Genomic DNA, 27752 nt, shown 5'->3' with positions numbered 1-27752 from the left:
ATATTTACTCCAAAAACAAGTCACCACCACAGCATTCAGCCCACATTGCGCGGTACAGGTTACTCTCACGGTAATCAGGATCTCCCATATTCTCGGTTCTGTTCACTTAAGCAGCCTTTTCAGGCACAGTAACTTGCTGTCTCCAAGCCCAAGCTCTGCCACGATTCCTGTGAAAGGAAATCTCGTACTCGTTACCTCGTAACGCATGGAATATTTTCACTTCCCTCTGAAAACTGTCTTAATTAGTCACAGTGGCCTAAATCTCCCTCTTTGCGAAAGTTATTCTGCGAAAAAATTAAACAGTGTGATCGCCACTGAAGAAAATTTTTGCGTTTTAGTACTATATTGATTCTTCTGTCAGCTACTTATTAGTCTAACACGGCAAATCTCTGAAAGTTCTTCGTCTCCGGCCATCCTGATTTAGGTTTTCCGTGATTGCCCTAAAACGCTTCAGGCAAATACCGGGATGGTTCCTTTGAAAGGGCACGGCCGATTTCCTTCCCTCACCCGAGCTTGCGCTCCGTCTCTAATGACCTCGTTGTCGACGGGACGCTAAATACTAATCTCCTCCTCCTCTGAAAGTTCTTAAAATTACGCGTTCAGCAAAACGTATGAAATGCCAAAATTTTAACGTAATATAGTTACTATTGTTAAGTTTCTCATTTAGTGACAGCTTCTTTAATGTGTAGCTCAGTCATGTATCTGGGACAATAAGAAGCCAGCTATTGAGTAAATAATGTAGACAAGAGCTAAAATGTCTTTGTGGAATACTTTTCCACATTAAGTGAAGACATGGTGAGTGTAGAATGGTAGGTGCATGGTTAGGAGTACTGATTTCGTATAAATATTAGAGTTCTTTACTATCAGCACATAAAGCCTCGATGGTGCCGCAGGACGGTAGAGTAATGTTCCGAAGACACTAATCCTAGATTAGTCTTCCCATGCATAACGTTACACAGCAGTGGATTTCAAATGACTGATAGCGATGAATAGTCTGTCTTTTCTTTATCCCATAAGTGAACACGGTGTTTGCTCGGTTTCGAAGCTATAATGTCGCCATTAAAGCATATGTATTGTTGGCTGTTACTGTCACCAATATCATACAGTTTGATGTCTCCCTGAATGAAATACAACAGCGGTCTCGTAACATTCGTCCGGTTTTCAGCGGACGACAACTTGCAGAGTGAAAGATTTGGAGCCTCATTCGGAGGAAACATTCCAACTGAATTACCTTAGATATTCTTGAATGCAGATAGACCACTGAAGTAGTGGTCGCGCTTAAATAAGATTGGTTCGTAACCAACACAGGACTTGCTGCCAGGGAATGGTACAGCAGCATGGCAAGACACCACAACGTAAATGACGATAGTGGTCCAGATTACCATAGAGGGAGACGAACTGCCAAATTGAAAACGGTGCATGTCATCCGTGTAGTTTAACTGCATACCAGTACGTCGCACGTCTAGAGTACAGAGTTGTGCTCATCTTGCTTAATAATGTAATTAAGAAGGGGGAGTGTGTCAGCCAGTCAGTCCATAGCCTAATCCTCTGGAGAGATTACAGGGGAACGGCCCAGTCCGATGTTTTACGTCATCGCTGAATAATATATTGTTGAGAATTTTGTAAAGGAAGAAAGATTACAAGGCGTGTGAAAAAAGTAATGAGACTGATTTTTTTATCCACCAATTTTTTTTCCAAACAACAGTATGGTTCCCTTCAAATTAGTTCCCTTCGGTAGGTGTGAACCGGCAGAGTCATTGTTTCCAGTCTTGGTACCAACGCTGAAAGGCTTCAACTGATGTCGGCTACATTATTTTGAACGTTCTCCAGATTCCCAAAATTACATCCTCTTAACACGTTTTTCAATTTCGGGAAAAGAATAAAGTCACAAGAACTAAGATCAAGTAAATAGGGCGGGTGTGGAACAACACTTACGCCTTCTGAAGTAAAAAGTTCCTTATGGAAGTGACTGTGTGACATGCAGTGTTGTCATGAGGCAGCTTCCACTTGTCTGCATTGTCTGGACTCATTAGATTCACCCTTTCCCTGAGCCTTTCAAGAACATACTTGGAACACTTAATAGTTTGTACGGGAGAACAAATTCTTTGTGCACGTTACTCCTACGGTCAAAATAAGCAAATCAGCATTGTTTCCAGAATGAGATTTTTCACTCTGCAGCGGAGTGTGCGCTGATATGAAACTTCCTGGCAGATTAAAACTGTGTGCCGGACCGAGACTCAAACTCGGAACCATTGCCTTTCGCGGGTAAGTGCTCTACCAGCCTTTTTTTTTTTTTCATTTTGCTCCTTGTTGATCGTTGTTTGGTCGTTGCGGACGTCACAATGACATCTGTTCAAGTTAGTTTGTTGATCCTTCCACTCAGTTTTTATTTATTACAGAGGCCAACCGGCTCTCTGACCGAACACGCTGAGCTACCGTATGAGATCACAGCGTTACTTTAGCTCTTCTGCGAACCAGGTTCGCAGAAGAGGTTCTGTAAAGTTTGGAAGGTAGGAGACAAGGTACTGGCTGAAGTAAAGCTGTGAGGACGGGGCGTGAGTCATGCTTGGGTAGCTCAGTTGGTAGAGCACTTGCCCGCCAAAGGCAAAGGTCCCGAGTTCGAATCTCGGTCCGGCACACAGTTTTAATCTGCCAGGAAGTTTCACCATTGTTTTGATCTTTCATTTGTTCATTCCAGTTTTCTTCAGTCGAGGAGTTGTCTCACTTTGCTGCTTTGACTCAGAATCGAACTAATCTAGGATTCATCACCTGTAATCACACGACTGAATTATTCGTGGCCATTGGCAGTCCTCTCATCGATTGTTGCCCTTCCCAGTTGCGAGGTTTTTAGGCAGCATTTTGTCACAAATCTTACGCATGTGTAAATCTTTGGTAAAAATTTGATGTGCAGTGAAAAAGATTAGCAGGCCACACCCATCATCCTTACTGTGATCCCACAAGAACATGCACATGTTTTCTTCAGTTTTTTATGTTGAAAGTATCCCTGGGGTAGGATTGTCTTCAACGTATTCTCAGCCTTCCAAAAACGATTTGTGCCAGCGAAAAATTTGCGCTCTTGGCAAGGAATGTTCTCCATAGGCCTGTTTTAACTTTTCAAAGATGACTGACGCGGATTCCCCATGTTTAACATAAAACTTGATTGCATAACGTTGCCGGACGGAGTGGCCGAGCGGTTCTAGGCGATACAGTCTGGAACCGCGCGACCGCTACGGTCGTAGGTTCGAATCCTGCCTCGGGCATGGATGTGTGTGATGTCCTTAGGTTAGTTAGGTTTAAGTAGTTCGAAGTTCTAGGGGACTGATGACCTCAGCAGTTAAGTCCCATAGTGCTCAGAGCCATTTGATCCATTTTTTTGCATAACGTTACTCTAAATTCCACTGTTCCATTTTCGTACCACACAACAAAAACACAGATTCATAGATGGCGCTCTCAGAAATCACATGATGGCTTTACGGTGCTGAAAATGGGAATGAGCATCTGGAAGGCAGGAACACACCGGTCTACATAAGTAGAACAACACAGCGTTTCTAGATCGCTTAGTATTGTCTGTCTCATTACTTTTCTCACACACATCATTAGCCATTAGAGACGGAAGACGAATTCGGTTAAAGATATAGCGATAGGGAAAGAAAACGGCCTTGTCTTTTCAAAGGAACCATGCAGGTATGTTGCCTCAAGCGATTTAGATATATCACATCCTTTCGGATGCGAGTTCTGTGTCTTACACTGGCAACACCTCGCTCTGTGAGGAAGTAGAGGGCACTGTCATACTGCCCGGTGATCACGAGCCTTTTGCCGTCCCTGTTTGATGTGGTGCGAATTCTGGTAAAGCAATCTTTCTCGGCACCCAGATTCGAACCAGCCACCTCTCGACAAGAGTCCGAGCGGACCAGCGTGTTTCAGTGAGGTGAGCGGCGCAGCCAGCAGCCAGAAGGCGGAAGGGAAGGCTGGTGCGCGGGTGGCCGGCCGGACGGTTTTAGCCGCCCTGGTCGCGCGGCGCTGCGCAGCGTTACATAAAGGAGCACGTCTCGTCTCTTCCCTATCAGAACACCGGCAACGCCGCGTTATGTAAAGCGCCGATTGTCCCCTCCATCGGTAAATATATCTACTCCGATTACAGGGAGGTGCGCTGCCCAATGCCACCATTGTTCTCCGTCTAATCCAGCCTGTCCGACCTGTGTATGTTACCTGACAATCGTTAAAAATTCCTGATAATGGCGGAGGTATCCGACGAAAGCTCGAGAGTTTGCGTGGTTTAGAAGTGAGAGCGTATTTTCAAAGGACTTGGGAGATCAGTTGATCGGAATGGAATGGCTCTGAGCACTATGGGACTTAACTTCTGAGGTCATCAGTCCGCTAGAACTTAGAACTACTTAAACCTAACTGACCTAAGGACATCACACACATCCATGCCCGAGGCAGGATTCGAACCTTCGACCGTAGCGGTCGCGCGGTTCCAGACTGTAGCGCTTAGAGCCGCTCGGCCACTCCGGTCGGCTGATCGGAATGGACAGTTTCCTGAAAAGAAATAAGATGAACAGCAACAGTTTAATAGATGATTTTTGCTATTTGGGCAGCAAAATAATGGCTAAAGTAGGAAGTATATAAAACGCAGATTTGCAAGAGCAAGAAAAAATTTCTGAAAAACGAACTTGCCAGATCAAATATCAAGGAGTTATGAAGTATTTTCTTCAGATGTATGTATGCAGAGTGAAGCGAGGAATGAAAATTTGTACCAAGGACGGGATTCGAACACAGGTCTCGTGGTCACTAGACAGATGCGTTAACCACTACGCCACCGGGGCACAGTGACTTTACGCAACTGCACGTACTACCCAAGTACGTTTCCCACATCCATCCAATTTCCCCTTCACGCGTCAGCCCACTTGGTATTCCCCATAAAACAAAACAGCCTTGCAGAGGCCCTCCAGCTATATTGGAACAACACCGCAGCATCGAATTAAACGGGAGATCCTTCTTGAAACCCAGACATAGGTGCTTTAATCAAATGAGACTACATGGTTCCAGAGACCTTTTCAAGTCTCCAGTACCTAATATACACATGTGCAGACTGAAGGGACGAATGATTTTGTACCAGTGCTGGGATCCGAATCCGGGTCTCTGCATTGCTGTTTGAGTTTAAGGGGAATACCAACTGGCCGTGAATGAGAATTTGGATTGAGAAGGGAGGCGTGCTAGGGTAGACCGCGCACTTCTGCAAAACCACTGTGCCTTAGCATATCTACCTAGTGAGCATAGATGTCTAAGACTTGAAAAGGTATCTGCAACCACATATGATTATTTCCTTACGCTTGTAGCCGGTGTAAGTGCACCGACGACAGTTCGTCCCGGAACACAGTACAGAGCTGCTTCGCATATACAACAGATGTTGAAAGTGGCCTCCACGGGAGGTGATGGCGATAGTAGCAGTTGTTGTGCAGGGTACACATAATCGTTGCTTGCTGGCGGGCTACTTGCGTGGAGCTTGTACTACCGCTCGTCTCAACATCCTATAGAACCGGATCTTCCAAATCTGGTGTAAGCACAGTCCGTCGCCTCCCTGCACGTTGTTCTGTCCAAAAGGGTCCATGGCCACACAAACCCCCTAAAAGGGGTTGAAATGCTGTGTGATGTGGTCGGTGTCTGTGAGGATACTTGTTTGGTGTAGTCGTGCTGCCTCTCGACCCTCCCCATCTGCTTGGCTGCACACAGACACCATCTCGGCTTGTTACCGACGCGAATATAGGACCCTGCGTCAATCATACAGACTGCAACACGCAAGGAAGAGAAGGAACACGCTCCACGTGGGCAGAGGAAGTGTCATTCGTCAGAGCCATCTACCGTGGCAATGATACATTTCCGGACACGTATCCGAAGGACGTTCTTACTCCATTTTGCATCAGGAATTCGTCACTGCAATTTGTCTATTTTACTAATGTTAATCCTGTACACCTATGAAAAGACTTCTGTGAAATATGGAAAGACGGGTGGTGGTTCAAATGGCTCTGAGCACTATGGGACTTAACTGCTGTGGCCATCAGTCCCCTAGAACTTAGAACTACTTAAAAGTAGCCTAAATACAGCACACACGTCCATGCCCGAGGCAGGATTCGAACCTGCGACCGTAGCGCCTAGAACCGCTCGGCCACACAGCCGGCACGGGTGGTGACGTCACAGTTAAAGGAGACTGGTGAAAAAGTTAGTATGAAAGCGTGGTGTGCTCAGGATCAAATCCTTTAATGCATCGTTTCAACTGGACTTCGTCCTAAACACGATTAAGTGGCTGTCCATGTACATCTTTGTAACGCAGTTTTATATCGTAACCTATTCTACTTTATTCGTGAGATGAGTTGACAACGGGGTTTACATTTCATCTAGGGCTTGTGCTGTACAAATAAATAGTAAGTTACTGTATGCGCGTATGTTTGCTACTTTTTTGGTCGTATAAAATGGAGTATATTTGACATAAATATTATGATATCAAATGAATGTAATATTGGAATAAAATTATTCTTCATCGATATATCTCATTCTGGAAACATCCCCCAGGCTGTGGCTAAGGCATGTCTCCGCTACATCCTTCTTTCAGGAGTGCTAGTTCTACAAGGTTCGCAGGAGAGCTTCTGTAAAGTTTGAAGGTAGGAGACGAGGTACTGGCAGAAGTAAAGCTGTGAGGACGGGGCGTGAATCATGCTTGGGTAGCTCAGTTGGTAGAGCACTTGCCCGCGAAAGGCAAAGGTCCATAGTTCGAGTCTAGGTGCGGCACACAGTTTTAATCTGCGAGGGAGTTTGATATTGTAAGTATTCCACCACGGAGCAAGGCAAGGTTCCTTCTTCGACACCGTGGTACTGCACACAAATTTTATATGTCAGGAATTTTCACTCTTAACTATAACAGGTGCGGTGAAAACAGTATGAACTACTTTAAATAACGCTAACAGGATCACTAGAGGGCAAGACAGAAACTGCAAGACATTTAAATGTGCAGGGAAAGAAAGTTACAATGTCCATTCAGTTTCGTAAAGCGAATTTGTATCTTTATCCATGTGAATAACTGTAAAGCATTTGGCATAGACTCAAGGCCAGGTAATGAAATGAAATGTCGTGTGACGAGGGCCTCCCGTCGGGTAGACCGTTCGCCTGGTGCAAGTCTTTCGATTTGACGCCACTTCGGCGACTTGCGCGTCGATGGGGATGAAATGATGATGATTAGGACAACACAACACCCAGTCCTTGAGCGGAGAAAATCTCCGACCCAGCCGGGAATATAACCCGGGCCCTTTGGATTGACAGTCTGTCGCGCTGACCACTCAGCTACCGGGGGCGGACTCAAGGCTAGGTGAAGGCCCAAGCGATACGAGCGTTAAGAGGGTTACCCATGCAACAAAACTGCGCCCCCCCCCTCCCCCTGCTACTTGGTTAAAATGGCTCTGAGCACTATGGGACTTAACTTCTAAGGTCATCAGTCCCCTAGAACTTAGAACTACTTAAACCTAACTAACCTAAGGACATCACACACATCCATGCCCGAGGCAGGATTCGAACCTGCGACCGTAGCGGTCGAGCGGTTCCAGACAGTACCCCCTGCTACACTTTACCAAAAATCTAGTATTGAGCAGTTCCCGAAACACAAGGGACGCAAGTACTGGGTGATTCTCCCTGCATACCACTGTGCACAGCTATAATGCGACGTGAGTACGATTAAATGTCACGTTTCAGAGCTCACCAAATCTATATTTCAGGAACGGAAAGGTGTGTGGTTCCCAGAGTAGACCCAACAATGCCGTGACAAAGAAAGTGTTGCGTCGGTGGCACGCACGTTGTAGCCGTCCAGCGGGGGTGACGCGAATGAGAAAAGTGGTTTACGAGGGTGTAATGGGATAGGCGCGAGCCTCGGTAGCGCAGGCAGAGGCGCGCCGCCGGCCGCGCTGACAGTAAATGGCGGCGTGACGCCTCCGCCGCCCCGCCATGGTGGGGGCGGCTTACGTAATCCCGGACGCTGGGCGCCAGGTGGGGCCGCGCGAGCTCCGCTGCGCCGCCTCCGCCCACGCAAGGCGGGCGGCTGGGCCACGCCGGCTGCTTTTGTCTCCGTGTGTGTGTCCTAATTACACCAAGCAACGACACCAGGTTTACGGCGGTACTGCATTGTCCAATTATTGTAGAACCTCGCTAAACCGTCCACCACGGTGCCGGGAGCATGATGCAGAAAACAGCGGATTACCAGAGGAGCACTTATTGACTCATAACATCACAATATAGTGCGCACAACATTAATTTTAAACTGGGAATACTGTCAGAATTATTGATCCATATTAAAACATCACTGAAACGAAAAGAAAACGTTAACACACTAAAGAATGTACAGTAGTGCCTGTACTGCAAAGTACGACTGTATCGTACGGTAAGGTATTGTTACTGTGAGTGAATGTTTAGCGTCTGTACATACCTGTTACAGTACTGCATTGATAAACAGCTGATTTGCACCGAAATGTTTAAAACACATGAAATCACACCGAAAAAAAAATGTTCTGTTCTTAAGCAGGTCTAAAAAAGTCTGTATTATTCTTTTGCTTAGCAGACGACCACCTTGATTTTGCCGCGGTTTTCCGCCATAAAGTGTGTAAAACATAATGTTTGTCTGGGGTACACATGTATTGAAGGACTATATCAAATGCATTTTTAGTATCGTTATGTGATACTCGAGACGTAGGTTCACTGTCTTCGTTGTCGTCATCATCTTTGTCGTTCTCATCGGTTGTTAGAGTTACAGCGTCGATGATTTGGTCGTCTGTTAATTCTGCTTCCCGTTGTGAAGTCAACGTCAGCTGTACTGATCTACTCACTTACGTCACTGGGATCAATGTCCGGTTTTAAAAACTGTGTCACTTGTATTGTTTTAGTTTTACACACTTTAATGTGTAAGGATAATACTGTCACTAATTTGCAAAACAAATGCGTGCATAATAACACTTATTGATGGAGTGAGAAACAAGTTTAGCCGGCCGGTTTGGCCGAGCGGTTCTATGCGCTTCAGTTTGGAACCGCGCTACCGCTACGGTCGCAGGTTCGAATCCTGCCTCGGGCATGGATGCGTGTGTTGTCCTTGGGTTAGTTAGGTTTAAGTAGTTCTAAGTTCTAGGGGACTGGTGACCTCAGATGTTGTGCCATAGTGCTCAGAGCCATTTGAATCATTTTGAAACAAGTTCTTTCATACCAAAGCTAGTCGAACAAACACCCAGTAAAGGTCAGCTGCCTACTGATCCACATCGCGAGTCATCGACAACTCCAGACCTGACTGTAGCAGCAGTGTACGTTAACAAAATACCGAAAATGGGATGGTTGGACTAAGCGCGAAGTCGGACCATCCGAGGTCGGATTAGCGAGGTTCTAGTGTGTACCTGTCTTGTGATTTGGTCCCGAAGAATTATCTGCTTGGGTTAAAGTTGGTAGGAGCGACATTTCTTTCTTTCAGAGTATCTTGAGAAGCAGACTAAACACACAATATCTTGTGCTTTCAGTAGAATTTCAGCAGCAGTTGTAGTCAGTCCACCGCCAATGTCGCCAGATTTTAGCGACATCTTTTTTAAGTAGGTTTGGGCGAAGCAAGCGAGAGAATATGAAAACTCGTGGGTGTTTTTTTGAAGACACCGAGCTTCACACCCAAACGCTTTACGCGGGTATAAATTTGCAATGTAAAATACCCTCTGCCAGGCACTTAAATGTGATTTGCAGAGTATCCTTGTAGATGTAGAATTATATGAACGCTCAGGTATTGTGCTGTATAGCTTGTGGGGATTCAGAAAGGCATAAACACATCACCCCCTCAATACGCCGGCTGCGTGTCGCTGGCAGTAATCGCTGCTAAGGTAGGGTGCGACGGCACGGCGCGTGTGACGGCTCACGTGGCCCCCGCAGTCCTTACAGGGCAGGCCCACAGCCCAGCTGTGGCCGCTACACAGAGCGACAGCAGTGCAGGCCTGCCCTTAACGAGGCTCGCCGCAATCATCGCATTAGCGGCTAATCCCGCGACCCTCGCTACTCCCAGCTGCTCGTCACGCAGTCTGCCTCTCCGTTAATCGCCGCACAGCTGACAGCTGCCCAACACTACGTTACTTCAAGCAGCAGCGGTCGCGATTATTTTTAATTCTTTTTTTGGGGCGCCAGTCTTCCGACTTACCTGATGCAGCGTGCCACGCTTTCCTATCCCTACCAAACTATTCATTTCTGAGTAGCACTCGCACCCAATACAATTACTTCTTCTATATCTTCAAATCTCTGTTGTGCCCTGCAAACTGGACACCAACAGCTCCATCTAGTACCATCCAAGCTGTTTTCTGAGCTCTTTTTCCTGTACTGCAATTACTTACTGTTTAAGGATTTTTGTAGGATATTGTAGGATAAGGTTACATATACTTAAACTTTCAAATCAAATGGCTCTGAGCACTATGGGACTTAACATCGGAGGTCATCAGTCCCCTAGAAATTAGAACTACTCAAACCTAACTAACCTAAGGACATCACACACATCCATGCCCGAGGCAGGATTCGAACCTGCGACCGTAGCGGTCGTGCGGTTCCAGACTGAAGCGCCTAGAACAGCACGGCCACTCCGGCCGGCAGTTACCTTAGACACACCATCTCTCATCACCAATGACGATACAGGAAAGGAGTGGTCGGTGTGACGAGCAAGCAGAGATGCGCGTAAGGCCACCAGCTGATTTTTGTTATTTCGACTTTGAGCATGCGGTACTCATACACCGAATTTTTGAACCTCCTCCATTGAATGCAAATGTCGCACGATGGTGGAATGATCACAGTTCATCACATTTGCCAGTTCTCGAGTAAATTGACGTGGATCATTGTGGATTAATGCATTTAAAGATCTTCATCGAACCCCGAAGGTCCTTCTGAACGTGGAAAGTCACTAACGTCAAAACGAACCCCCTTAAAACGAGAAAACCAGTTTCTTACCGTGCTTTGTCCGATGGCATTATCCCCCTACACGGCCCAAATGTTTCTGCCTGCCTCTGCAGCTGCTGTCCCCACCCCCCCTCCCCACCCCCACCCCTCTCCCTGTTGAACTCAAACAGAAGAATATGTCGGCAGTGTTCTGATTTCTGCTCTTGGCACTCCGTTTTCTAACGTCCGCAACTCCACTCATTATCCCAAAATGACAATATGTGAACTCAAATAGCAACAATGATCCACAAATAAAAAATGACAATCGACAAATAAACCCATAGCAAACAGAATACCAACATGTAAAACAAAAATGCTACGATCTAATGCACCATCCTAAAAGATCACAATGACCTATACATATAAAAATCTGTTCATAAATTTAATCAGGGCTGGAGTTACTTTCTTGTTGAAACAGGCGAAATACTCGCGAATGGAAAACTTACTTTCTTAATATAAGGGCTGTCACATTGCTTCTCATAACAGAAATGGTAACACGGTGGGACACAAGAGCGGTACAGCTACCATTTGTGTATTGCTTGCGGTGTCAGTGCAGCCCGCAGCTGCCATGTGCCAACTACTCTAACTAGGACAGTAGTCGTCCACACTGGCGCCTGAGACGCGATGAATCAATACTGTTCCTGTTAGGAGGATTCCAGAAAGCGTGCTACAGAAGAGAAGGCAGCGAAACTGCTACAGTCGGTAACGCGATTCGCTAACCGTCGAGGTGCGGCAACGAGGCAAAGCAAGGGACGAGTGAAACGGGAGGCGGCATGAAATGGTACGGATCCGTCAGTCCGCGGAGAATCTAACGTTCAGTGTCCCGGCTGCGGGATGCCTCAGCGCTTTGATGGGGCAACTGTTCAAAACGAGATCAAACCTGAACTGCAGACGCACAAAGCACGCAGGGTGTCCCGAAACTTCAGAGCCTAACCTAAACAGATAGTAAATACTATTTTGCGAAACGTAAGTAATGGTCAGACATGAACGTTTCAGGCAGTACGAGATGTAAATCAGCAATCTATTAAACGCGCATACTTGTAAATTGCTTATGTGTAGCAACAAACAACTGCTTACCATAGCGACGTAGCGCCCGAGGACCAATAAACAACCGTTTGTGATGTGTTCACGATGAACTGTTTGCAGTCTATGACTAATTATCAGAGATGGGGCGTTACTGCTTACAGGAACTTGCAGACACGCATTGAATGTATATGCATCAGCATGAAGTTCTTACAAAGCTAAACGAATGCAGAGAGACAAGTTTCTCATCAGGTATAATCCTAATGGGATTAAATTTGTCACCGTTGATAGAAACGTATGAGAAAGCATTCTGCGCACAGATTAATTTGAGGGTATGGCGTTGGCTAGTATGGGCAAGATTCATCAGTAAGCACCCGACAATTTGCACGCGAAATGCACGCTTCGAAGAAAACATGTGAGGTATACTGGTGCAGCAACACTTGGGACCAAATGATTCTGAGCCCAGAGTTCAACTCTGTCACCGAATTACAACTCTCAGCAGGATAGCACATGATTAAATAAAAATGTTTTACGAGGACTGACTGACAAGTAATGCCTTCACCTTCGTAGCCCTTCAACAGTTGGCAGCACTGGCTTGTTCCGTAGCCTCTTCTCTACAGCTCTAGTTGGCGGAAAGCCTTAGCATTGAACGTTTGTGTTGTTAGAGTATAAAGTATGGAACCCTGCGCAGGCGGTCGGTCAGTGCGATTTCAGCAACGTGCAGTCATTGAATTCTTGACAGCAGAAGGTGTCACTCCAAAGGAGATTCATCAGAGAATGAAAGCAATGTATGATGATTGTGTTGATGTGAGTACTGTGCGTCGTTGGGCGAGTAAGTTTAAAGATGTTGAGGCGGGAACAACTGACCTGCCTGACAAACAAACAGTTGGACGTCCTGTGACAGCAACGTAAGAGTTTAACAAGCAAAATGTTGACAGATTTATTCAAGACGATCTTCGTATCACTCAGAGAGAAACTGCAAACACAATCGGCATTTCACAAGAAACACTTGTGCTGATTTCAAAACTGCTCGTTCCTCTATCACGTAATGGAATAAACTTTGCTATTTTTAGCTATAGGAATTTCAGGACGACGGCAAGATAGGTACACCAGACTGCTCTGATTTTTATGTGATTTTTATGTGATAGCTGATGACAGCTTTAAGTTTATTTAAAAAGAAGTTCCCTATCTCAAATTATTTTCCTCTTTTCTTTTTTTACACGTCCGTCTTCTGACTGGTTTGATAGAGCCCACCACAAATACCTCTCTTGTTCCACTGTCGGCTCTTCACCTCAGAGTAGCACTTGCACTTTGCGTCCTCAATTATTTGTTGGCTGTATTCCAGTTTCTATCTTTGCCTTAGAGTTTTTGCCCTCTACATCTCCCTGTAGTACCAACGAAGTTATTCCTTCTGAACGCATGTCCTTTCATCCGGTCTCTTCTTCTTGTCAGTATTTTTCACATTTTTTTCCGCTGACTCTGCGGGGAACGTCCGCGTACTTAGTCTCACCAGGCTACTTAATGATCAACAACCTTCTATAACACCCACACCTCAAGCGCTTTTATTTTCTTATTTTTCGGCTTTCTCACAGTCCATCAATCTCCGACACATTCTCATAAATTTCTTTCTCTAATTAAGGTCTATTTATGATACTAGCAGGCTAATTTGACCATAAATGCTCCATTTGTCTGTGCTAGTCTAGTTTTTATGCTCTCCTTCCTTCGCCCGTCTTGCTTTATCTTGTTTTCAAGGTATCAGAATTACTTCACTTCGTCTGCTTCGTGGTCACCAATTCTGATGTTGAGTTTATCGCTGTCCCCATTTCTGCTACTCCTCGTTACTTTCGTCTTTCTTCCGTTTACTCTTAAACCGTATTCTGCAGTCATTAGGCTGTTCATCCCATTCATCAGGTCGTGTAATATTGTTCTTAACTTGCGCTGATGACACCAATATCGTCAACTAATCTTACCTTTGATATCCTTTCAGCCCACTCCTGAACCTGTCTTTTATTTCCGTCTTTGCTTCTTCGATGAATAGATTGAACAGTAGAGGTGAAGGACGGCATCCCCGTTTTACACCTCCTTCGATCTCCTTTACTATGTGCACTATTTTAACCCGGCAGATTTGAGGATGGCCTACCGGCTAGGAGAGGTGTCGCCAGCGCACCTACATGGCGTACATCCGCCTGGTTAGTGCTATTCGCGGTCGTGAATCAGAGCTGTTTCCGTAGCAGGGGCGCCGAGAGCGCGATAGTCGGTGGCGTATTTAATGAAGCGCGCCGAAGATAGACCGTTTCTATCTTTGCTAGCGTATTATGTAAGGCGCCGCCGACTTGTGACTCACCAGAGTTTTCCCCCCGACTCGTTCCCCAGCGCAATCCGGCTGCTCGTCCGCGTCCAGGAGAGCAACAGGGAAACTTCTGCCGCTCTGCGTCACGCTCTTCTCTCCGCGTTCGGCTTAGCGGATTGATGTAACTCGCCTGTTTGAAAACCGCTGCTCGACGGGCAGTAGTTTTTATACCATTCCTCCTGAAGAACGGCGAAGGTGAAACATGCCCGGCTGAGGAAGCTTCGGAGTTGGTGGTCCTAAGGTGCACTTGCGCTCTTCGTCTAGTCCAAAGGTACTCACGGCCCGCGGGTCGCATGCGGCCCAAAGCAAGTATCGGTGCGGCCCAAGAAGTAAGCATCTATCACACGACCGGCAAAAAAATTCACAAAATTCCATTTATGTAAAGATATGATAAATTGAATATTTTTTTTCGCTCAGCAGTTATTGTTAGTAGTATCGACCACATTGTGTGTGCCCCAAAAATCCTCGTCTTCTTCCAGTGTGGCCCCCACCAAAAGGTTGGGCACCCCTGGTCTCGTCTTTTACACTCCGCGGTGAGGCCACCTCCGTGGCTGAGGCTTTAGCATTCCAGGCCATTGACGCGGAAGCCTCGTGTTCGATGGCCACCACCTTAGATTTTCCAGTGGTGAAAATCTTTGGAACGGAGGCCACTCAGCCTGGTGAGAAGCTGCTTTAATGAACAAGTAGCGAAGTTGACACGGAAGCCTCCGAAATGGCGTGAAGTCGAAATGTTTACACCCAGCGGGAACCACACATTTGTTCGATTCGCACGTACAACTGTTTGGTAGGCTGTTTCTGTTTCTGTTTAACGTATATGTAAGAAAACGCAGCTGCATCAGTGACTGAACTAAGGTTTTTTTGTTTACGGCGCGTTTCGGAGACTTTGGTTCATCATCATGGGGGAAATTTGGTGATTATAACAGGTATATTGCTCCCGGGAAATCAACGACGTCGAAATATCTACAGTCTCGTGTGTCTTCATCGTGTATTTTCCTCGAGAGCGCTGAAAAAAAAAAATGGTTCAAATGGCTCTGGGCACCATGGGACTTAACTTCTGAGGTCATCAGTCCCCTAGAGCTTAGAACTACTTAAGCCTAACTAACCTAAGGACATCTCATACATCCATGCCCGAGGTAGGATTCGAACCTGCGACCGTAGCGGTCGCGCGGTTCCAGACTGTAGCGCCTAGAACCGCTCGGCCACAATGGCCTGCGAGAGCGCTGAACCTGTCCTTCCCACATTCGCTGTTGTAAACTTTACCAGAGATGATGATGTCCCTGTGGAAAGAATCACAGAACCACCTTTACCTCTGTAAGCCATGAAGTACGTACCAGGTGGAAAAGGAAGTCTTGGGGCCAAGAGAGAGACGATGAATGAAACTGACCCACGAAGATGGTTGGTTGGCTGATTTGGGGGAGAGGACCAGCGAGGTCATAGGTCCCATCGGATTACGGAAGGGTGGGGAAGAATATCGGCCGTGCCCTTTCAAAGGAACCATCCGCCATTTGCCTGATGCGAAAACCTAAATCAGGGACCGAGCGAGGTGGCGCAGTGGTTAGACACTGGACTCGCATTCGGGAGGACGACTGTTCAATCCCGCGTCCGGCCATTCTGATTTAGGTTTTCCGTGATTTCCCTAAATCGCTCCAGGCAAATGCCGGGATGGTTCCCTTCAAAGGGCACGGCCGACTTCCTTCCCCGTCCTTCCCTAATCCGATGAGACCGATGACCTCGCTGTCTGGTCTCCTTCCCCAAACCAACCAACCAACCTAAATCAGGATGGCCGGACGCGAGTTTGAATCGTCGTCCTCTCGAATGCGAGTCCAGTGTGCTACCCACCGTGCCAGCTCACTCGGTGCCACGAAGATGGAACGATTGTCACCCTTAACCACTGAAAGTGATATTGACGATGACGTCGACGACGATGATTTTGTCCCATCCGAACCCGAGCTCTGTCCCCGTGACGTGCTCGTCTTCTTGACATGTTTCGGCTACTGTCATAGAACTTGTAACTTCGGATATGATCGTGGCAGTAATCGAAAGTAATGTAATTTGTGAAACAAAATAATTAAGGCATACAGAGATAATTATTCGCAGTAACAGATAGCTCGTTGTCTTCGGGACGTTGCTTCCTTGTTTCCTGCCGGTGGTTTTCTTACGAACCGTGTTCAGCAGGGCGTTGCATAAACTGCAGTTTTGACGTTCTTGCCAGCCTGCCGGCGCACTGCAGCGGATGGAGTCTGCGACTGGCCGTTACGTAAGCCGCTTCTTGGCACGGCAGCCGCAGAGCACGACTCCCCCGCCAGCGCGTCTGGTCCGCGCGCCAGCGGCAGCGGGAAGCAGCTCGCACAGTTCCTGCTCTTCCCTCCTCCTCGCACGTCTGCTGCTACTCGGGCAGTGACGCACGCGACGTGGCCAGCCGCAAGTCTGCGTCACGGAGTAGCAGCTCAGGTCGTGCATATTTTATCCACCTGTTGCGTTACACGGATGTCAGCCAAATTGTACGTCATCATTTGACTCAGACAGCTTGGACCAATGAGTAAGACTCGAAGCTAGTGCTGACGTTGAAGGTCACTGGAGATCAGGCTCATTAAGGTCACAACTCTGGCTCATCTAGATACGATTCTGAGAAGCCGAACAATCCATTCTGCACGTTTACTATTTCGGTATTTCCTTTGTCGCAGAATTTCCGTGTGCAATCACGACCGCGTTAAAAAATATGTCTGGACAACGGAGGAGGTGGCACACTCAGAAACTATGCTGATGAAACCAACGTACATGCGTATCGACGTCCAGACAATAATCAAAGGTTAATTTACGCTGCTCGGCACCGCAGAAGTAAAACTGCAAATTGTCAGAGAGACTGTTGAAGGAATCGGTTCATCTTTCCTAATATATCCTCTGATTTTCCTAATTCACTGCAGCCGAATATAAGGAAAGGTAGCCAGAATGAGATTTTCACTCTGCAGCGGAGTGTGCGCTGATATGAAACTTCCTGGGAGATTAAAGCTGTGTGCCGGACCGAGACTCGAACTCGGGACCTTACCTTTCGCGGGCAAGTGCTCTGCCATCTGAGCTACCCAAGCACGACTCACGCCCCCTCCTCACAGCTCTACTTCCGCCAGTACCTCGTCTCCTACCTTCCAAACTTTACAGAAGCTCTCCTGCGAAAAGGAAGGTTCCGAGTTCCAGTCTCGGTCCGGCACACAGTTTTAATCTGCCACGATGTTTCATAAGGAAAGGTAATCTGAAATCCGAAGCCATTGCTCATGCTGACATCGACAGAAAAAAGAGAAATATCAGTTTGTAACACCTCCTCCGTCAAAGTCTAGAATCTAACAAATAAGAAATAAACGGTTCACTACTTTTCTGCTTCTTGAGGTAGTGGTTCAGTATTGGAAGAATCAGTTAAATCACAAATATGTAACTGCGATTAACAGTGTCTTAAAATGTTATTTCATGAGGAAGAGAAAGCTAGAGTTTAGTCAGCAGAATCTGCTGAGTAAACTTCGGACTAATGTCAAATGCATACAGGTAGTTGTGGCTGGCGAAGAGGAACACGTGATATAACGAACCAGAAAAAAAATCAGAGTATAAATAATTCGTTTTGTTCGACACACGACGCTGGTAGACATACAAAATTTTACAACTCGTGACGTTCGTAAATAGGACAAATATCTAAGAATCTGTTTCGATTCTCATCGGCATCTCATGTAGATAGGGAACTAAAAATGTAAATACGAATGTGACAGAAAATAACTGAAAATTTAGTCAGGGAAATTTTACATTACATACCGAACGGTTATCAGTGAGATACCAGGTATTCTAGCACCAAAGGTCAACGAGCCAGACAGGGTCTGAATCTTATACTGTAAATGTTGAAATCCTCTTTGCGCAAAAAAATTAGACGTGCGTCAGCTCACCACCCGATAAAAGATAGAGATATATTCACCGTGGATATTATATGTGCTAGGGCAAGAGCTCTAAGGCGAACAGAGAGGTGAAGTGCAATAAAGTTTTCTGTAATCCTTGAGTCTTCTCAAGACAGAGATTAGAGTGTGTGCCTCATTTCAGCATACGGTTTTCAGCTGTTAGCAAATTTGGTGTCTGACATTCTTCTGTCGTCCCAAGGCCATTTGTAGCTAACATTTTTGCCAGTTTTTTTCCATATTTATTGCTCCTGTTTCCAAGCGCCGTTGAATGCCATTTTAAAAGTACGTCGCTACGTTTTAAAGGAAATACGCTCGCTTAGTTCCGTTGCCAGTTTCGTACTATCGTGTATTGTGAACATTGTTTCTATATCTCCAACCAGTTTATGTGGTATTTGAGGGTCCATGCTCGATTTATAAAACGTTACGGATGTCCAAACTATGTGGAAACATCGTGTGTAATGTTACTGTATCACTACTGGTTACTTTATCGCCGCATAACCTCAGGCAACTGTATAAGCTTTTTCAAGAGTCCATTTCGCACATTCACAGTTTCGTTATTTCTGTTGCTGAGAAATTTCTGTGCACTTTCACGACGCCGTTACAAAACGGGACTGTGCCGCGGAAGAGACGATAGAGATTGTGTGTCGTTGAGTCCTGACACAACGCAACCTCCACGTAAGAGGACAAAGGGAAACACACAGCCGCGCTCGAAATCTGGAAAGCCAACTACAGCATCCGGCTGGCATTCCTACACACGACTGAAAGATTAACGCAGGCGGCTCTCCGCGAATGCGCGCGATCAGTGCTGGTACCGAACAATTACTCGCCGAAGGTGAACCGGCCGGAGCTTACGTAACGTAAACTGTGCTCGACGCCAGGACGGCTGCCAAACTATTGCTTTCGCCACGGCACTGCGCCCCACACATTTCCAACTCACCACGACCGCTAGGAATTATTACGCTGTTCACCTACGGGAAGCAATCTGGGTCCGCGTAAGCTAAGCCATGGGGACCCTCACCCCCTGAGATATTCCACAGAATGTAACCAACTGCTTGCTGTTGTGGCGGTGAGTCGCTCATGTAGGAAAGACGGCTCAGCATTCCTCGCCTCATTCCGCCACCGTCTGTTCCTGTGTAGGAAATATTGTATTACGTATTTTCCCCTCTCGTCGATGCCTGGCAGCGGTAGAAGAGCAAAAAATAAATTTCTCTCAGAATGAAGGATACTACAGTGTCTTAGAAAATTCTGCTGTCAATTAAAGGCGCCATAGCGGGTAATACACCACACTTTGCGGTATTTAATTGACAAGATACTGAGCTGTGCTGGAAGATTTTGACTTATCCCATTTACTGAGGTGACGAAAGTCATGGGACACCTACTAATAGTGCAGCAACTCGACGCGGTATGGACACAGTAAGGCGTTGGGAGTCCCCTGCCCGAAACATTGAGCCATGCTGCCTCTGTAGCCGTCCATAATTGTGGAAGTGTTGCCCGTGTGGGATTTTGTGCACGAACTAACATTTTTTTTACAAAGAGGTGGAGCCACTCCACGCCCACACCGGCATGATGGCCAACTCGAAAGGTCTACTGCCATCTCTGCATAAGGGTTAGTTTTCACTAAAGTGCGGTGTCGCAGGATGTGGGTACTGCGATGTTTGCGTACGTCTTGTTAAGGTTAACCATTAATACACGGTCAATCGGAAATAGATTGGGTCGAAAGTCGAACGAAGGGTAGCGGTTTGGAGGGCAGAGGAAAAAAAAGTGCCAAGGCAAGAGCCAAGGGAAAAAAACCTCTGCGATAGTTAGCACGGGTGGTAAGAGCAGTAGCGGATGTCTTGCTGCCTACTACAGGTCATGCAAGGGTAGGCTTTGTTACGCGGGTATCATGCATGTCGATACCTTTGACGTTGTGCGGTGCTGTTATTCGGCGGCTGCCGCTGGGTGCCGGTGGTGACCTGTAACAGTTAGGTTCATCATCGTTTTGTGTCCGATAGTTCATATGTCAGATGCAAAGTGTACGGTGATGCTGGTGATTTGTTGGTGCGTCAGTGGGCGAGCTCGTCGGTTTCTCTGCTGTAGCCTGTTCGTCGGCTTTGGTAGCAGCTGGTATTGCCAGTCAACGTTGCTGGTATGCGGCAGCTTGCCGACGTACGTCGCTTCTTGGTGTGTGTTATCTTGCCATAGGTGGCTATGCTCTAGCTAGCAGTGTCTTTGGCCGTTTGTGCTTCCACCTATGGTTGGGATGCGAACTAACATCTCGATTATGTCCCATAAATGTTCGATGGGATTTATATCGGGCGATCTGTGTGGCCCAATCTTTCGCTCGTTGTGTCCAGAATCTTCTTCAAACCAATCGCGAACAATTTTGCCTGATGACACGACCATTGTCATCCATTAAATTCCACCTTCGTTTGGGAACGTGCAGTCCATGAATCGCTGCAAATGGTCTCCAGGTAGCTGAACATATCCATCTGCACTCAGTGACCCATGTAAACACAGCTCACACTATTATGGGGCCACGACCAGCCTGCGCGGTGCCCTGTTGACACCTTGGCTAAATGGCATCGTCGGGTCTGCGAACCCTACCATCAGTTCTTACCAACTGAAATCGGGACTCATCTGACCAGGCCACAGTTTTCCAGTCGTCCAGGGTGCAACAGATATGGTCACGAGGCCGGGAGTGGCGCTGAGGCGACGTCGTGCTGTTAGCAAAGACACTCGCGTCATTCGTCTTCTGCCATAGCCCATTAACGCCAAATTTCGCCTCTCTATTCCAACAGACACGTTTGTCGTACGTCCCACATTGATTTCTGCAGTTATTCCACACAGTTTTGTCTGTCTGTTAGCACTGACAACTCTAAGCAAAGCCCGCTGTTCTCGGTCGTTTATTGTGACCGAGTGGTACTAGGCGCTTCAGTCTGGAGCTTCGCTGCTGCGACGGTCACAGGCTCGGATCCTGCCTCGGGCATTAATATGTGTGATGTCCTTAGTTAGGTTTAAGTAGTTCTAAGTGTAGGGGACTGATGACCTCAGATGTTGTCCCATATAGCCATTTGAACTATTTCTCAGTCGTTTAGTGAAGGTCTTCGACCACTGCGTTGTCCGTGGTGAGAGGTAATGCCTGAAATGTCGTACTCTCGGCACACTGCTGACACGGTGCACCTCGGAATATAGAATTCCCTAACGATTTCCGAAATGGAATGTCCCACATGGCCGGGCTGGGGTGGCCGAGCGGTTCTAGGCGCTACAGTCTGGAACCGCGCGACCGCTACGGTCGCAGGTTCGAATCCTGCCTCGGGCATGGATGTGCGTGTTGTCCTTAGGTTAGTTAGGATTAAGTAGTTCTAAGTTCTAGGGGACTGATGACCTCAGAAGTTAAGTCCCATAGTGCTCAGAGCCATTTGAACCATTTTGTCCCATACGTCTAGCTCCATATTCCATTCCGCGTTCAAATCTATTACCTCTCGTTGTGCGGCCATAATCACTTTGGAAACTTTTCACATGGATCACGTGAGTACAAATGACAGCTCCGCCAGTTCACTGCCGTCTAATACCTTGTTTACTCTGTACTACCGATACCTGTGCATGTGTGTATCCCTATCTAGTGACTGTTGGCACCTCAGTGTACATCACATTTCTCGCCAGCTATTGTAAAAAGGTTGCAGCGGTTGCATTGTTAGCATACCATAGTTACCGCAGCATCTTAATAAGTGAAAAACTCTATAATACGTTGCAAATAAACTGTCTGGGTGCTATTACTAATCGAAATCTTGGTGTTGTTCACCTTTGGCAAGTTAAAACCGTTTGCCACACCGGGATTCTAACAGAATACTTGCCTTTCACAGACCTCGCGATACCAGTTTCGTATAATCTTTTGACGTAGCAAAAACCTGTATCTTTCCAGCGTGGCGAACAGCTTCATTTATCCGTGACAAGAGTATGGTCTTAATAACTTCCCCGCCGTAGACCTAATTTTAGAAAAGGTGCTTCCAAAGTAACTTATATCTGTCACATTATGCAGTCAACTGATTTTATGCGCATAGCTGGTAGCATTGCTCTGAATGTGCCATCGTGTACAACTGCGCTACAGTGCCCACGAGCCTGCTGGCGAACTTGTCGATTTTTATTCTCTGCAGTGCACACGCTCTAGGGGCCTAACGTCTTGCCCTGTGACGAGTTGTGGACCTTCAAACACGTTGCGTCGCAAAACAGGTCTTGCTGTCCACGGCCGGTTTGGTTACTGCCTCTTACTTCGTTTTTTGGTCCCTTCGCACCTCAAATAAATTTGCTTACAATGGCCGTCCTGACAACGGGAAATGCCCAGTAGGTAGCTCGGTCCGGAATTTAGGAAGCACTTACCAGTAGTGTGTGCGCTGTAATAAAGCCTCCATTTAATTTACAGTCCAATACCTGTGACTTAAAAGTTATCTCTGAGTAGCTGCGACGGAAGAAAGCAACCGTGGCGCCTCCTAGACTGTTGACGGTCAATTACCTGACAACGCGAGGTTTATGACTTCCGTAAAGTGCCATTTCACAGTTTTGTGTATTGCACCTGAAGCTGTTTCACGAAATTCGGACGAATTGGTTGGAAGGTATCGTTTGCAATAAATGCTTACAGATTGTGCCTGATTTGACTCGTTTAGAATTTCAAGAATTTGGAAGATTCGAATTAATGTGCACTTTCGCCGTATTGATCGGATCATAAACCACAGGTTGAGTCCTGGTAATTCGATACAAAATTTGGCAGTCTCCGTTGCCGCTCCTTTTGTGGAACCATAACTGTATGATTTAAATCTCACAGTTCAGCAGCGCTACTACTATTTATCAGCGTAAAAGAACGCTGTCTGGAATTAATTACATCGACGTGACTCGTTTTGATCTAATGTAATTCTCGTATGTGCTCAACTAAGAATCTAGACGTAGTTTGACATCCTATTTACAGCCGTGTTTTATAGCAACACCTGTTCTGTGCTGTGGAGTGGAGTGGAGCGTGCGAATAAGCGGCGCGATGGTGACGCAAACTTTATGACGTCACGAATCTAGCTGGCGTGGCTGCGCGCGTCGACGAGATAGCATCTGCGCGCGAGCGGGCCGAATCGATTGTTCTGCCGAGGTTTTGCGCGACGCCATCTTTGATCATCGCAGTAACCAAATGAAGCCTGCAGTTGCATTCCGAAGGCCAGAATGAGAAATTGCCGCTGTTATTGCGGTTCGGGATGACGGCCGTATTTCCTCATTCATGAGGTCCACCGCTCCAAGACAGACCATTAATCTTCTGTGTGGAATAAATGAGCAAAAGTGTGCCCACTGCAACAGCGCTGAATATTTTACAGCACAATAGCCCGGATAAATGAGGTCGCGTATCTACATTCATCTCTAATACCCAAGCAGGAACAGTGGCTGACCGTAGTTTCACAAATACTCAAGACGTAGTCCTTGCAGTGCTGACCAATTGTACGAGATCCTTGCGCAAGTGATGGATACACCCGGCAGCGTTACTCAAGTTGAAAGCAGAATTATAGCCAAATTTAGAGTAACTCCGAGAGCTACGAGGCGTGTGAGAAAAGTATTGGAGGCTGACAACAGTGCGAGCGATCTGACAATGCTGTGCTGTTCTACTTGCGCTCGTCCCTTCCAGATGCTCAGTCTGGGTTTCAGCTCCGTACAGCCATCATGTGATTTGTGAGAGCGCCGTCATTGACCTTGTGTTTTATTTGTGTGTTACGAAACTGGAATAGCGGGATTTAAAGTAGCGTTATGCAATCAGGTTTTGTGTTAAACTTGGGGAATTCGCGAAGGTGACCTTCGAAAAGTTGAAACGGGCCAGTGGAGAACATTTCTTATCAACAGAACAAGTTTTTCGCTGTCATAAATCATTTTTGGAAGGCCGAGAACACGATGAAGATGAAGATGGACTTCGCTCAGGCAGACCTTCAACTTCAAAAACCGACGAAAATGTCGAAAGTGTGCGTGTTCTTGTGAGATCAGACCGACATTTAACAGTAAGGATGATGGGTGACCTGTTATAGTTTCACCGTACATCAAATTTCGACCGAAGATTTGCACATGCGAGAGGTTTGTGCCAAAATGGTGCCGCAAAAGCACAACAACTCAGCAGGGCAATCGAAGAAACGTGAGCGTTAATATTCTTGAGGGATTGCCAATGACCACGAATGGTTCAGTTGTGTGCTCACCAGCGATGAACTCTGGATTATTGAGTACGATCCTGAGAAGAAGTGGCAACGTCAGGAGTGGCACACCGAGACATATCCTCGACCGCGAAAAGCAAATCAAAGATTAAAACAACGCTAATTTGCTTTTTTGACGATAGGGGTATCGTGCATAAATAATTTGTTCCTCCAGGTCAAACTGTCAACCAAGTGCTTCACAAAGATGTCATTCAAAGGTTGAGGAAAAGGGTGAATCGAGTGAGACCAGCCCTTGCAGACAAGTGGATGCTGCATCACGACAACGTCCCATGTCAAACGGCTACTTCCATCACGAAATTCTTCACCTCAAAAGGCATTTCTGTTGTTCTACATCCCTCCTATTCACCTGCTCTGAGACCTTTTGACTTTTTTTCTTTTCCGGAAACTGAAAAAGTCTTAAAATGATGTCATTTTGGGACTCTGGAAAACGTTCGAAAGAATGTGAGTGGCGTATTAAAGGCCCTAACAGTCGAAGCCTTTCAGTGCTGCTGCAAAGACTGGGAACAATGACTGCGCCGGTGTACAGCTGCCGAAGAGAACTACTTTGAAGCGGACAATACTATTGTTTGAAAAAAATAAACTCTGGTAGATAAAAAATCAAACTCATTAATTTTCTCACGCATCTCGTGAGTCAAAAGAAAAGAAACATCTTCACTTAATCATTTTAAATTAGATTGGTGCATGTAGTTAGACACCGCGAGACTGTGCGCCTAACAGATAAGGCTGCATTCAACATGCAGTGGATGAACATGGACAACAGTGCGTTATGTACTTTTACATGAGGTTTTCACGTGCAAAATGATATTTCTTCACATTCAATGGCGTTTCATTATAGTTTTTATTTCAGTGCTAGGGTTAATAGGTTCCAGGCAAATGTCATTGTGGAAGCACGTTGTGCGAGAGGTGTAGCGACCCAGTGTTCGACGTATTTGCTGACCACTGAAATAACTTTTAAATTTCTGCGTGCTTGCTCCCTGTGGGCTAAAAGCTTTAGCTCTGTGGTTTGTCATTCATTTCTGTTGTCAGATAGTGTTCCTTCTGCCTTGGCATCGCGTAGCGCTGATCAGCGGACGAAGGTAATGAAGGACACCAATACGAAATTTATAAACTTTGTTCTGTTTCGATAGGTCGATTTTTAGGGTCGTTAGCATTAACAGGAGTACTTTTAGGTGACAGTGTCGTTGACTGCCGTCGCTTACTGCATTTATGCTGTGTATTGCCGCATGCCGGGACTTGGTTGCAATCTGTCCTTCACATAGCGGTGGCTTTTGTAGTGCGCGTTACGTGATTAGCGTGACCTCGATCCTTCATGTAGACTGCTAGTTGTAACGACGGCCGGCTGCTTTCAGAGCAAGAGAAGAACAAAGAGAGTGTACGGAATTTTAAAAAAAACAGCGCTGGTTGCTGTTGTTGGCCTCTGTACTCGTTATGTTGAAATTTTTCTGTCTCTTGCTCTTGTATCAGAATAATTTATATATTCCTGACAGTATTCACTATCACCTACGCTGTTTCATTAGATACAACTGCAGAATAAATACGGTTCCACAATCCAGGAAGTATGTGGGCATAAAAATTTCCTTCGATAGTGTGCAGAAAGCCGTGTAACATTTTGTTTTTGTTACTGCTTAACTCGGTAACTGAGGATTCTGTGTGCGGAAGACAAACAAAGCGAAAATCGTGAACGTGCCACATGGATCTAATCATGAAAGGTGCAGGATGAGACAGCTACGAAGAGATTAAGAAATCGGGGAAACGAGGAAAACGGCGAACTGCTCCCAATAAATCTAGGCATTGATCCCAAATGATGACAAATGGTCACACATCTTCAGCGCAGCTTTCTAAACGCGACTTCTCCTTTATTGTAATTGCAACAGCGACCGTGGTGTATCAAGTGCGCTGCAGTATTTAGACAGATACTGGGGACGTGATGATCCTAGCGGTGTTATGGGGAACCGATGCGATATTCATCGGTATTTATCAACGAATACTGAGGAAAAGACTTTGCCGCTCTTGGTAACGCAGCCAATATTTTCCTGTAACACCATAGAGAACATTTCTTAATTTTCCGATCACATCCGTATAATCCCTTGGTTCTTAAAATAACGACTACAAGACAACAAATTGTACGTCATACATGCATTTCATGCACTCATTCTCGCACTTGATTCTTATGGTCTTCAGCTTCACTGAATTTTTTGCCCAGTTGATGGTCTCAGTGTGACCTATGATTCCTTGTCTTCATTACTGAGCGTGATGATAATACGGAATATCTTTCACTGTTCAGTGTGGTGGTGGACGTTGCTTGTCATTGATTCCGTACTCTGAGAGTGTGATGCAATAATTTCATTACGTGCAAAGTTAAGTTGCATAACAGCTACCGCCACATGACAGGTCATGGATAAAAAGCCAGCTTTAGTCACAAAAGTAGGCCATACCGTAATGTGATGAAATGTACATTTTTGTTACGCGTAAATATATGTTGGAACTCTGCTGTACATACGTACTTTGACTGTAACTAGAGTCTGCAGATGAACGGACAAACACTGAAATGCACCGTTCAGTGATTAAAAAACGGTATTTACCATCCCACCGGTGCTTGTTTGTGTTATATAGTTGATTGTGGCGGGTGCTTGTATAGCGTGATGTTGAATTTGTATTTTTACAGACTATCAATAAATGAAGGGAAGGAAGAGAGTGAAATCCAGTGGGCAGGCGAACGTAACGTCCCATCAGCTCTGACAGAAAAAATGGTTCAAATGGCTCTAAGTTCTATGCATCTGAGGTCATCAGTCCCCTAGACTTAGAACTACTTAAACTTAACAAACCTAAGGACATCACACACATCCATGCCTTAGGCAGGATTCGAACCTGCGACAGTAGCAGCAGCGCGGTTCCCGACTGAAGCGCCTAGAACCGCTCGGCCATAACGGCCGGCTAGCTGTGACACATTCTCGCATTGTATAAGTTTTGGGGATGTAACGCAGGAAATGGCGCCCAGTGTGGTTGTCAAGGATTTTACGTTAATATTTTTCCCGTCAAATACCGGCTGCGAACCTTTATTCGGGTATCAGGTTTCGAACCGAGTAGGTGCCTAGTCCACAGCACTTCATCGGTTTGGACAAGTTCGGTACGGTCGCGTTCATAAATGTGAAAATGGGTTGTGTGAACGACAGCGAAAACGAATAGTAATTTTTTCAGTAATTGTATAGTACCGAAGAACACCCTTTGACGATCATAAATCAGATGTCGACCTACTAC

General features: G+C 46.2%; 1 protein-coding gene and 1 non-coding gene across 2 annotated transcripts in view; both read left to right on the top strand.

The window, feature by feature from the left end:
• The window catches only part of LOC126429858 (LON peptidase N-terminal domain and RING finger protein 3), a 198451-nt gene that overhangs the window by 44322 nt on the left and 126377 nt on the right, over positions 1-27752 (top strand). The window lies entirely within an intron of this gene.
• Positions 2564-2638, top strand: Trnaw-cca (transfer RNA tryptophan (anticodon CCA)). Its single transcript has one exon. It is a non-coding gene; the product is annotated as a tRNA-Trp (tRNA).

This window comes from Schistocerca serialis, chromosome 1 (assembly GCF_023864345.2).
Source record: "Schistocerca serialis cubense isolate TAMUIC-IGC-003099 chromosome 1, iqSchSeri2.2, whole genome shotgun sequence".
NCBI lineage: Eukaryota > Metazoa > Arthropoda > Insecta > Orthoptera > Acrididae > Schistocerca > Schistocerca serialis.
This window is presented reverse-complemented; position numbering and strand designations above follow the sequence as displayed.